Source organism: Gymnogyps californianus, chromosome Z (assembly GCF_018139145.2).
Source record: "Gymnogyps californianus isolate 813 chromosome Z, ASM1813914v2, whole genome shotgun sequence".
Classification (NCBI taxonomy): domain Eukaryota; kingdom Metazoa; phylum Chordata; class Aves; order Accipitriformes; family Cathartidae; genus Gymnogyps; species Gymnogyps californianus.
Window position 1 is genome coordinate 85,342,803 of NC_059500.1, and position 11,506 is coordinate 85,354,308.

General features: G+C 55.3%; 1 long non-coding RNA gene across 1 annotated transcript; it reads left to right on the plus strand.

Annotated features, from left to right (window-relative positions):
• Positions 1-3,385: 3,385 nt before the first annotated feature.
• On the plus strand, positions 3,386-8,810 carry LOC127027400 (uncharacterized). Its single transcript, XR_007767797.1, has 3 exons — positions 3,386-3,634; positions 3,737-3,846; positions 8,574-8,810. It is a non-coding gene; the product is annotated as an uncharacterized LOC127027400 (long non-coding RNA).
• Positions 8,811-11,506: the final 2,696 nt, after the last annotated feature.

The window sequence follows — 11,506 nt, forward strand, 5'->3', positions numbered from 1 at the left end:
CTCATACCTAAGTGACAGGCCTTGCACAGGAAGCCTTGTGTGTGTATGCAGGATTAGGAGAGCAGAGTGCTGATAGCACAGAGGTGAGGAAAGGTGTGAACACCACAACACAGCCCAAGGATCACCAGCATATTGCTCGTTTGCAGATCAGCCACTTGCATCTCATCTGCTTGGACAGGCCCTTTCCTGATAAATATAGCTGCCCCTCTCACACAAAGCTGCTTTCAGTCTCTTTTTGCCTGCCTTCAGGATGTCATCTGTGTTGCCTTTTTTTTTTTTTTTTAAAATTCTCTCTCCAGCACCTGTTGGCTCGCTGCTGTCACTCTGACAACCCTGATGCCACATGGAGACCAATACAGCAATCCCTGGGGCTTACTCCGGGGGGGGAAAAAAGCCTGTTCCACGGGTTCCCTGTGCTGCTTCTCCTCCCTAGGTAACGGGGTGGGGGCATGGACAGAAACAACCACCAGACTTTAAAGCAGTCAAAGGCACTGGATGCTTTTTGTTACACAGGCGATGAATATTACTGCCTGGGCTGTGAGTCGGAAAAGGGCAGAGAAATATAAGCCCTGTACTGCCAGTAGGTAGTTACCGTTTTTGGATGGTGTAAGCTTGCCTGAGATACCAGTCCTTTCTCACCATACTGAATGTTCAGAAAAAAACAATTAAGGTGATGCTGCCGCCCGGCGACTAAAGTTGGGTACTGCAGCTCGGGGGCCGCGCATGCGCGGTGGCGCGGTTTGGAACGCTCGCTGCTGCCGCCCTGCGACCAAAATTGGGTACTGCAGCTCGGGAGCTGCGCATGCGCAGTGGCGGGGCTTGCAGCGCTCGCTGCTGCCACCCTGCGACCAAAGTTGGGTACTGCAGCTCGGGAGCCGCGCATGCGCGGTGGTGCGGCTTGCAGCGCTCGCTGCTGCCACCAGGCGACCAAAATCGGGTACTGCAGCGCGGGAGCCGCGCGTGCGCAGTGGCGCCGTTTGAGGCACTCGCTGCTGCCACCCGGCGACCAAAATTGGGTACTGCAGCTCGGGAGCCGCGCACGCGCAGTGGCGGGGTTTGCAGCGCTCGCTGCTGCCACCGGGCGACCAAAATTGGGTACTGCAGCTCGGGAGCCGCGCACGCGCGGTGGCGCGATTTGAGGCGCACCGGGCGACCAAAGTTGGGTACTGCAGCTCGGGAGCCGCGCATGCGCAGTGGTGCGGCTTGCAGCGCTCGCTGCTGCCACCAGGCGACAAAAATCGGGTACTGCAGCTCGGGAGCCGCGCATGCGCAGTAACGCCGTTTGAGGCGCTCGCTGCTGCCGCCCGGCGACCAAAATCGGGTACTGCAGCTCGGGAGCCGCGCACGCGCAGTGGCGCGGCTTGCAGCGCTCGCTGCTACCACCAGGCGACCAAAATCGGGTACTGCAGCTCGGGAGCCGCGCATGCGCAGTGGCGCGGTTTGAGGCGCTCGCTGCTGCCGCCCGGCGACCAAAATTGGGTACTGCAGCTCGGGCGCCGCGCATGCGCGGTGGCGCGGTTTGAGGCGCTCGCTCCTGCCGCCCGGCGACCAAAATTGGGTACTGCAGCTCGGGAGCCGCGCATGCGCGGTGGCGCGGTTTGAGGCGCTCGCTCCTGCCGCCCGGCGACCAAAATTGGGTACTGCAGCTCTTGAGCCGCGCATGCGCGGTGGCGCGATTTGCAGCGCTCGCTGCTGCCCCCAGGCAATTAAAATTGGGTACTGCAGCTCGGGAGTCGCGCATGTGCAGTGGGTCGTTCGGAACGCTCGCTGCTGCCACCCGGCGACCAAAATTGGGTACTGCAGCTCGGGGGCCGCGCATGCGCGTTGGCGCGGTTTGAGGCGCTCGCTGCTGCCGCCAGGCGATTAAAATTGGGTACTGCAGCGCGGGAGCCGCGCGTGCGCAGTGGCACGGTTTGCAGCGCTCGCTGCTGCCTCCAGGCGATTAAAATTGGGTACTGCAGCTCGGAGCCGCGCATGCGCAGTGGCGCGGCTTGCAGCGCTCGCTGCTGCCTCCAGGCGATTAAAATTGGGTACTGCAGCTCGGGGGCCGCGCATGCGCAGTGGCACGGTTTGCAGCGCTCGCTGCTGCCTCCAGGCGATTAAAATTGGGTACTGCAGCTCGGGAGCCGCGCATGCGCGTTGGCGCGGTTTGAGGCGCTCGCTGCTGCCGCCAGGCGATTAAAATTGGGTACTGCAGCGCGGGAGCCGCGCGTGCGCAGTGGCACGGTTTGCAGCGCTCGCTGCTGCCTCCAGGCGATTAAAATTGGGTACTGCAGCTCGGGAGCCGCGCATGCGCGTTGGCGCGGTTTGAGGCGGTCGCTGCTGCCACCCGGCGACCAAAATTGGGTACTGCAGCTCGGGAGCCGCGCATGCGCGGTGGCGGTCCCGTGTTCCATAGTAACGTCTGCCGGTAACGGCAGCGCGACGCTGCGGTGCCTGCCGGGTGGTGCCCCCGCGCTCGCTGCTGCCTGCCGGTAAGGAAACGCCGCTGCCGCCCCCCGTGCGCGGCGCCGGCGGGCGCTGGGCGCGCAAAGCGCGGCACTGCAGCGCCGGTGCCGCCCCGGGGCGAGCGCCGCCCGCCGGGCGCTCGCTGCTGCTGCCGCCTGGTGGCCGCAGCGCGGTACTGCAGCGCCGGCACCGCACAGGTGTGCAACAGCGCTGCCGCCGCCTCCGCTGCTGCCGCCTCGTGGCCGAAATGCGGTACTGCAGCCCGGCGTTCGCGCGCAGTCTCTGTCCCCTCCGGCGCGCCGTCGGCAGCCGGTGCATGCGCGGTCCCCGGGAGCAGCATGGCGGCGCCGGTCCGCGGTGCTGGCGTCGTCGTCAGGTGAGCGCCGAGGCCATCGGTGAGGCGAGCGAGCCCCTTTGGCGGGTGCGGGGGTGTCTCCTGCCCGCTGGCCGCCCGGGGGTGGCGGGGGGGGAAGCTTCAAACTGCCCGCTGCGGCAGGCTCCCGGTCCGTTGGAGGCGAGCCGGGTCAGGGCAGCCCCAGGGAGTTACCCGGGAGCTGACAGAAGGGAAGAGGGGAAGGAGGCGGGCACCCCCCCAGGTGCAGGAACCAGGCGCCTCCCCAACTCGGCAGAGCTCCCCCTGAGCCTCCCTCAGCCCCGCTCGCCCCGTGCAGCTGCCCCCAGCTCCAGCACCTCCCCTGAAGCCTGTCCCGTAGCCCCAGGCTGCCCCAAGCCCTGTTGTGACAGCAGCAAGCTGGCCCTTGATGCATCTCTAGAAGCCCCTGCAGAAAGAGGGGCTCCGGCCAGGGACGTGCTATGATAATAATGGTCACTGCTTCTTCTTTCCCTCTCCCAGAGGCCGTGCTGAGGATGCAGTTGTCTGTTTCTCCCCTGGGGATACCGTTTACTGCACCCACCTCAGGCTTGAGTGGTTGTCTCTGCCTGGCCTCACTCTCCTCCCACCATGGGGGCAAAAAGGGATGGTTGGAGCACTTACTGCCTGTGGACAGGAGCTGCTGCAGCTGAAGCTAGAGAGGCCAGATTAAAGGTAAAGAAGAAGAAATCAAAGGCCATCTGGCCAGGAGCTGCCTCCTGCTACAGGCAAGAGAGAGCCTGTCTCTCCGGGTGAGGAAGGATCCCCCTTTGTAGTTCTCGGCAGGTCAGACCGCCAGCGTGCACCACAGGGTCTGTATGTATCACCAACGGCGCGGTACGGCCGCGTAGTGCGTGAGTGAGTGAGGCTACGTGTGTAGGAAGCCTCATCTCGTAAGACATCCATGTATTCTCTTAGGTGGAGGACAGCCAAGCGACCAGAGTTACAGAAGAGGAGGGGAGGAGAGAAGGAGAAAGAAGTGTCTGAACTGGCAAATTCTCCCAGCAGTGCCAAGAGTGAGAGCTGCGGTAAGTCCCGGGCCCTTGGGGCCCTGTCTCCCCTCTTCTGCATCCTGGTCTTCTGCATCCTGCCCCTCCCCTGTACCCCTCTCTTCCCCACGCTGCTGCGATTTTTTTTTTTTTCCCCCTCCCCTGTACCTCCTTTCTCCATGTCGCTCTGAGCAGCTCCCTGTCGCCATCTTTTAGGTCCTCCCTCTCTCAGCCCTGTAGCCTGTGGCTATTTTATCCTTCTCCGTCTCTCTCTGTCCGGCTCCCGGCCACTATTTTCACATTCCTCCCTCTCTGTCCTGTAGCCCGTTGGTGTTTTTGCTGTCTCTGGCTCTCTCTGTCCGGCTCCCTGTCCCTGTTGTTCAAGGTCTTCCTTCTCGGCTCTGTAGCACATCACGAGTCTCTTTCTTTCTCTGTCTCTATCCTGCTGCCTGCCCTCATTTTGAACTCCCTCTCTGTCCTGTTGCCTGTTGCTATCTTTTCCTTTCTCGATCTCACTGTCTTGCTCCCTGTCCCTGTTTTTCTAAGTCTTCCCTCTCTGCCCCTAGCCCGTCGCTGTATTTTTGTTTCCCCATCTCGGTGTGTCTAGCTCCCTGTCCCTCTTTCTTCATTCCACCCTCCCTACCATGTCGCCCGTCGCTTCTTTCCTTTCTCCGTCTGTCTCACTGTCCCCATTTTTAAACTCTCCTTCTTTGCCCGGTAGCCTGCCGCAGTTTTTTTTTCTTTCTCCATCTCTCTCTGTCCAACTCCCTGTCTCTAATTTTTAATTCCTCCCCCTCTCTCTGGAAGCCTGTCGGGACATTTTCCCTTCTCAGTCTCTCCATCTAGCTCCCTGTCCTTGTTTTTTAATTCCTCCCTCTCTGCCCTGTTACCCATCACAATTTTTTTTTCCCCCATCTCTCTTGGTCCAGCTCAAGAGCCTGATTTTTAAAAATTCCTCTCTCTCTGTGCTGTAGCCTGTCACTTCTGAAGGTCCCTTTCTGCGCCTCTCTTTGTCCAGCTCGTGGCCCCTCGCTTTTACTTCCTCCCTCTGTACCCTGTGGCCTGTTGCTTTCCCCCTCTTATTTCTCTCTCTCTCTCTGGCTCCCCGGCCCTGTTTTTTCATTCCTCCCTCTCTGCCCTAGAGCCCATTGGTAGGTTTTTCTTTCTCTGTCTCTCTCTTTCCAGTTCCCAGGCCTTGTTTTTCAATTTTGTCCTTCTCGGTCTTGTGCCACGTTGCGATTTCATTTCTTTCACTGTCTCTCCCTGTCTGGCTCCTTGCCAGGAACTTTTGATTTCTCCCTATGTCGTGGTTTAACCCCAGTCAGCAACTCAGCACCATGCAGCCGCTTCCCCTCCTCCCTCCCAGTGGGGTGAGGAGGAAGAAAGGAAAAAAAAAGTAAAACTCGTGGGTTGAGATAAGAACAGTTTAATAACTAAAGTAAAATATAATACTAACAATAGTAATAATGAAATATAATAATAATAATAGTAATGAAAAGGAATATAACAAAAAAAAGGAGGGAGGAGGGGAAGGAAAAAACCCAGTGATGCACAATGCAATTGCTCACCACCCGCTGACCGATGCCAGAGCCACGATCCGACCCTCCTGGCCAACTCCCCCCCATTTATATACTGGGCATGACATTCTATGGTATGGAATATCCCTTTGGCTAGTTCAGGTCAGCTGCCCCGGCTATGCTCCCTCCCAGCTTCTTGCACACCTGCTTGCTGGCAGAGCATGGGAAACTGAGAAGTCCTTGGCTCAAGATAAGCGCTACTTAGCAACAACTAAAACATCAGAGTGTTATCAACATCACTCTCACACTAAATCCAAAACACAGCACTGTACCAGCTACTAAGAAGAGAGTTAACTCTGTCCCAGCTGAAACCAGGACACCCCATCTGTCTTGTAGCCCATTGCTGTTTTTTTCTTTCTCTGTCTCTCTCTGTCTGGCTCCCTGTCTGTGTCTTTACTTTTTTTTTTTTTTTTAATTCCTCCATCTCTGCCCTGCTGCCCGTTGCTATTTTTCCATTCTCTGTCCTGCTCCCTGTCCTGAGGCTTTAGTTGCTCCCTCTCTGTCCTCTAGCCTATTGCAGTTCCTGCCCCCCCCCCCCCCGCCCGTTGCTCTCTGTCTGGCTCCCTGTCCCTGTCTTATTTTTTTTTAATTCCTCCCTCTCTGCCCTGTACACGTTAAATTTTCGTTCCCCAATGTCCCTCTGTGGATTGCTCCCAGTCCCAGTTTTTTAATTCTTCCTTCTTTGTCCTGTGGCCTATTGCGATTTGTTCTTTCTCTGTCTCTCCTTTTTCTGCCTCTTTGTCCCTATTTTTCAGTTTCTCCCTCTCGGCCCTGTAGCCCAATGCTATTATTTGTCTTTCTTCATCTCTATTTGTTGGCTCCCTGTCCCCATTTTTTAATTCCTCCCTCTCTGCCCTATGGCCTGTCGCTATTTTTCCATTCTCTGTCCTGCTTCCTGTCCCGAGTCTTTAATCGCTCCCTCTCTGCCCTGCAGCCTGTCACAGTTTTTTTTTTTTCCTTTCTCCATCGCTCTCAGCCTGGCTCCCTGTCCCTACTTTTTAATTCTTCCCTCGCTGCCCTGCGGCCCGTCACTCTCTTCCCTTTCTCCGTCTCTCTCTGTACAGCTCCCGGCCCCTTCCTTTTTGAAATTCCTCCCTCTCTGTCTTGGAGCCCATCATGGTTTTTGCTTTCTCTGTCTCTCTCTGGCCGTCTCCCGCTCCCAATTTTTTCATCTTCTTCCTTCTGGGCCCTTTAGCCCATGGCGATTTTACTTTTTTCTCCGTCTCTCTGTCCGGCTCTGGATCCCAATTTTTTAATTCCTCCTTCTCTTCCCTGTAGCCTGTCTTTCTGGTTTTTCCCCGTCTTTATCTGTCTCCCTCCCCCTCTCTGGCTCCCTGTCCCTATGTTTTAATTCCTCCCTCTCTGCCTCTAGCTGTTGCCATACTTTCTATATGCGTCGCTCAGTGTCTGACTTCTCGTCCCTATCTTTTCATTCCTCCCTCTCCTCCCTGTAGCCTATCGCTATAATTTTCTTTTGCCATCTCTCTGTCCGGCTCTGGATCCCTGTTTTCTTCTTCCTCCCTCCCTCTCTCTACCCTGTTGCCCCTGGCTATTTCTCATGTCTCCTTCTCTCTCTCCCCAGCTCCAGATCCTTATTTTTTCATTCCTCCCTTTCTGTCCTGTAGCCCGTTGGTATTTTTTCTTTCTCTGGCTCTCTCTGTCCAGCTCCCTGTCCCTCAGTTTCTTCCTTCTTGGCCCTGTAGCACGTTGCGATTGTGTTTCTTTCTCTGCCTCTCCTTTCCCAGCTCCCCATCCCTCACTTTTAATTCCTCCCTCCCTGTCCCGTTGCCCCTAGGGTGTCCCCTCCCCCTTTCTCCATCTTGCTCCTTCTTGCTTCCCATCCCTGTTTTTTAATTCCTCCCTCTCCGCCACATAGCCCATTGCTTTTTTCTTTTCTCCATCTCTCTATGTCCGTCTCACTGCCCCATTTTTTAATTCTTCCTCTCTGCCCTGTACCCTGCTGCTATTTGTGCCTTTCTCCATCCCTCTCTGTTCATCTCACTGCCCCCATTTATTAATTCCTACCTCTTCTTCCTGCACCCACCGCTACTCCCTGCGATCTTCATCTCTCTCTGTTCACCTCCCTGTCCTCAGTTTTTAATTCCTCCCTCTGCCCCCCATAGCCTCTCTGGATTTTTCCCCTGGTCTCTCTCTCTGTCCGGCTCCCTCTGTGTTTTAATTCCACATTCTCTGTCGTGTAGCCCCAGGCTATTTGTTCGTCTTTTTCCATCTCTCTTTGTCTGGCTCCCTGCTGCTATTTTTTTATTTCCTCCCCATCCATCTTGGAGCCATCGCTGCTTTTTTTCCTTTCTTTCTCCATGTCTCTGTCTGGCTTCCAGTCCCTGTTCTTTAATTCCTCCCTCTTCCCTGTAGCCCGCTGCTATTTTTTCCCATTCCCCATCGTACTCTCTCTGGTCCCCTCTCCCTGTTTATCAGTTCCTCCCTCTCTGCCCTGTGGCCCATCGCTTTTTCCCATTTTATTTCTGCCTCCCTCTCTCTGTCTGGCTCCCTGTCCCTGGTTTTTTAATTCCTCCCTCTCTGCCCCATAGCCTGTGTGATCTTTTGCCTTTCTCCGTCTCTCTCGCCGGCTCTCTGTCCTTATTCATTAATTCTTCCCTCTCCGCCCTGTAGCCCGTTGCTTTTGTCCTTTCCCCATCTCACTGTCTCTGGCTCCCCGATTACCCTATTTTAGAATTCCGCCCCTTTTCTTTCTGTATGCATTGCTATTCTTTTTGCTCTCCAGCTCTCTTTTTTTTCTGGCTCCCTGTCCCTATTTCTTAATTCTTCCTTCTGCCTTGTTATGTGGTTTGTTTTGTGTTGTTCCCCCCGCCACCCCTTCTCTCCATCCTTTGCTGTCCCGGCTCCCTGTCCCTGTTGTTTCATTCCTCCCTCTCTGCCCTGTTCTTTGTTGCTTTTTTTGTCTTTCTCCCTCTCTCTCGGGCCGGCTCCCTGCCCCTGTTCTTTTTCCTCCCTTTCTGTTGTGCTGTCCATCCTAGTTTTTTTCTGCATCTCCATCCCGCTCCCCGTCCTTCTTTGTTGGTCTCTGTCCCGCTCCCTCTCCCTCTTTCTGCTGCCTCTCTTCCTCTCTCCCTGCTGCTCCTTTCTCCATCTATGTCACGTTCCCTGCCTCATGCTTTCTTGCTACACCCCCGCTGTCCAGCTGGCTGCCACTTTTCTCCTCTCTTCTAGTGTCCTGCGCCCTGCTCCTCATTTTTGGCAGCCTCCGCCTCTGCCCAGCAGCCCATCGCTCCAGGAGCCGACCGACCGACTACCCGTTGCCCACTGGACTGACAAGCGCAGCTCCGGAAACGACTGCTGAGGTGTCCCAGGGGCAGGGGGAGCGCTGGGGGCCCTGAGCCCTGGAGCAGACTCGCTCTCGGGACTTGGCACATGCATGCCTGAATAAACGCTCGCTGTCTCCTTTGCCCTTCTGGCTGTGCTTGCTCTTCCTTTGCACCGGGCTGCGATGGAGCCCAGGGGAGGAGGTGATGCGCTGTGGGCGTTGGGTGATGGCCCCCTGTTTGTGCTGGGCTCCAGCTGTGGGCCGGGGCTGGAGCCCCAGGTGCAGGCAGTGAGGCTGATGGTGACGGCCCCTCCCTGTAAAGGGGTGGCTGCTGCTGGAGGGGCTGGTGTGAGCCAAGGGAAGAGCGGAAGCGGTTGCTGAGTGTTTGCCGGGCTGTGGCTGCAGCTGTGGCTACACTGACGGAGAAGGTGAGCAGGGCTGCACGATTGACCGGTGGGTGTTGGGGAAAGCCCCGAGTGGGGTGGTGGTGCCGGTGGGGTCTGTGTCGGAGGCACGGGGGTGCCGTGCCGTGTCGGAGCCAGCAGCGAGGGCTGCCTGGTGCTGGGTGGAGGGGCTGCCTGGAGCCAGAGGCAGGCGGTGGGGACATGGGGGGGCTGGCAGGTGGGGGTCTGCCCAGAGCTGCACTATGGCAGGTGGGGCTGTGCTGGGGCTCTGCTCCAGTGCCTGGAGCACTTCCTCCCCCTCCTTCTTCACTGACCTTGGTGTCTGTAGAGTTGTTTCACATACTCTTACTCCTCTCTCCGGCTGCAAGCGGGCTGTCTGGTTCTCTGTCCTGTAGCCCATTGCTATGTTTTTTTCCCTCTGCCTCTCTCTCTGTGGCTCCCTTTCCCTATTTTTCAACCCCCCTCTCTCTGCCCTGCAGCCGATTGCTGTTGTATTAAGTGGCAAAGTTTTGTTAGCTGGGGGTGGAGGCAGGGGCTGCAGGGGTGGCTTCTGTGAGAAGGCACCAGGAGTTGCCCCATGTTGGGCACAGCCAGTCCCAGCCAGCTCCAAGACATCTGCTGCTGGTCAAAGCTGAGCCCATCAGCAATGCTGGTAGCACCTCTGTGATGACGTATTTAAGAAGGGCTAAAAAATGCTGCGCAGAAGCTGTGACACAGAAAATGTGAGTGTGAAACAGCCCTGCAGACACCAAGGTCAGTGAAGGAGGTGGGGGGGGGTGCTCCAGGCACCAGAGCAGAGATTCCCGTGAAGACCATGGTGAGGCAGGCTGTCCCCCTGCAGCCCATGGAGGTTAATGGTGGAGCAGACATCCACCTGCAGCCTGTGGAGGACCCCATGCTGGAGCAGGGGGATGTGCCTGAAGGAAGCTGTGACCCCATGGAGAGGCTGTGCTTGTGCACGCTCCTGTCAGCAGCTGTGGCCCCATGGAGAGGAGCCCATGCTGGAGCAGGTTTGCTGGCAGGACCTGTGGCCCCATGGGAGGGACCCCACATTGGAGCAGAAGAGTGTGAGGAGGAAGGTGCAGCAGAGACAACATGTGATGAACTGACTGCAAGCCCCGCTCCCTGTCCCCCTGCACTGCTCAGGGGAAGGAGGTAGAGAAGTCAGGAGTGAAGATGAGCCCAGGAAAACAGAGAGGGGCAGGGGGAAGGTGTTTTTCAGATTTGTTCTTATTTCTCATTATCCTACTCTGATTTTGATTGACAATACATTAAATTAATTTTCCCAAGTGAAGTCTGTTTTTGCCTATGACAGTAATTGGTGAGTGTTCTCTTTGTCCTTATCTCGACCCACAAGCTTTGTCTTTGTATTTTCTCCCCCCATCTTGTTGAGGAGGGGGAGTGATAGAGCAGCTTTGGTGGGTACCCAGCAGCCAGCCAAGGTCAACTCACCATAGTTTCCTTCTATCAGGCTCCCTGTCACTATTTTTTAATTTGTGCCTATGTTTCTTGTACCCCATCGCTTTTGAAACTTTTCTTCCACCTCTCCATCCCTATTTTTTAAATTTTTGCATCTGTGTCGTGGTTTAACCCCAGCCAGCAACTAAGCACCACGCAGCTCTTCCCCCTTCCCATGGGATAGGGAGGAGGACCAGAAAAAAAGGTAAAACTCATGGTTAAGATAAAAACAGTTTAATAACTAAAGTAAAATAAAATATAACACTAATAATAATAATTGTAATGAAAAGGAATATAACAACAACAAAAAAAGAAAAGACAAGTGAGGCATAATGCAATTGCTCACCACCTGCTGACTGATGCCCAAGCAGTGATCCGACCCTCCTGGCCAACTCCCCCCCATTATATACAGGGCATGACATTCTATGGTATGGCATATCCCTTTGGCTAGTTCAGTCAGCTGTCCTGGCCATGCTCCCTCCCAGCTTCTTGTGCACCTGCTTGCTGGCAGAGCATGGGAAACTGAAAATCCTTAAGATAAGCACTACTTAGCACTGTACCAGCTACTAAGAAGAAATTAACTCTATCCAGCAGAAACCAAGACAATATGTTTCTTGAACCCAGTCGCTTTTTAAATTTTCTTGCTACCTTTCCCTCTCTCGGTGTCCCTGACCTAATTTTAATTTCTTGCTTGTATTTCTTGTACCTCGTTGCTTTTCAAATTTTCTTCCTACGTCTCCCTCTATGCAGCTCCGTGTACCTACTTTTTAATTCTATGTCTATAATTCTTGTATCCTGTCACTTTCAAAAGTTTCCTTCTACATCTCCCTCTATCCATCTCCCTGTCTCTAATTCTTAATTCTTGCCTCTCTGTCCTGTACCCTGTCACTTTTTACATTTTCTTTCTCCATCTCCCTTCTTCTATCTCCCTGTCCCCATTTGTAGTTCTTGTCTATGTTTCTTGTTACCCTGTCACT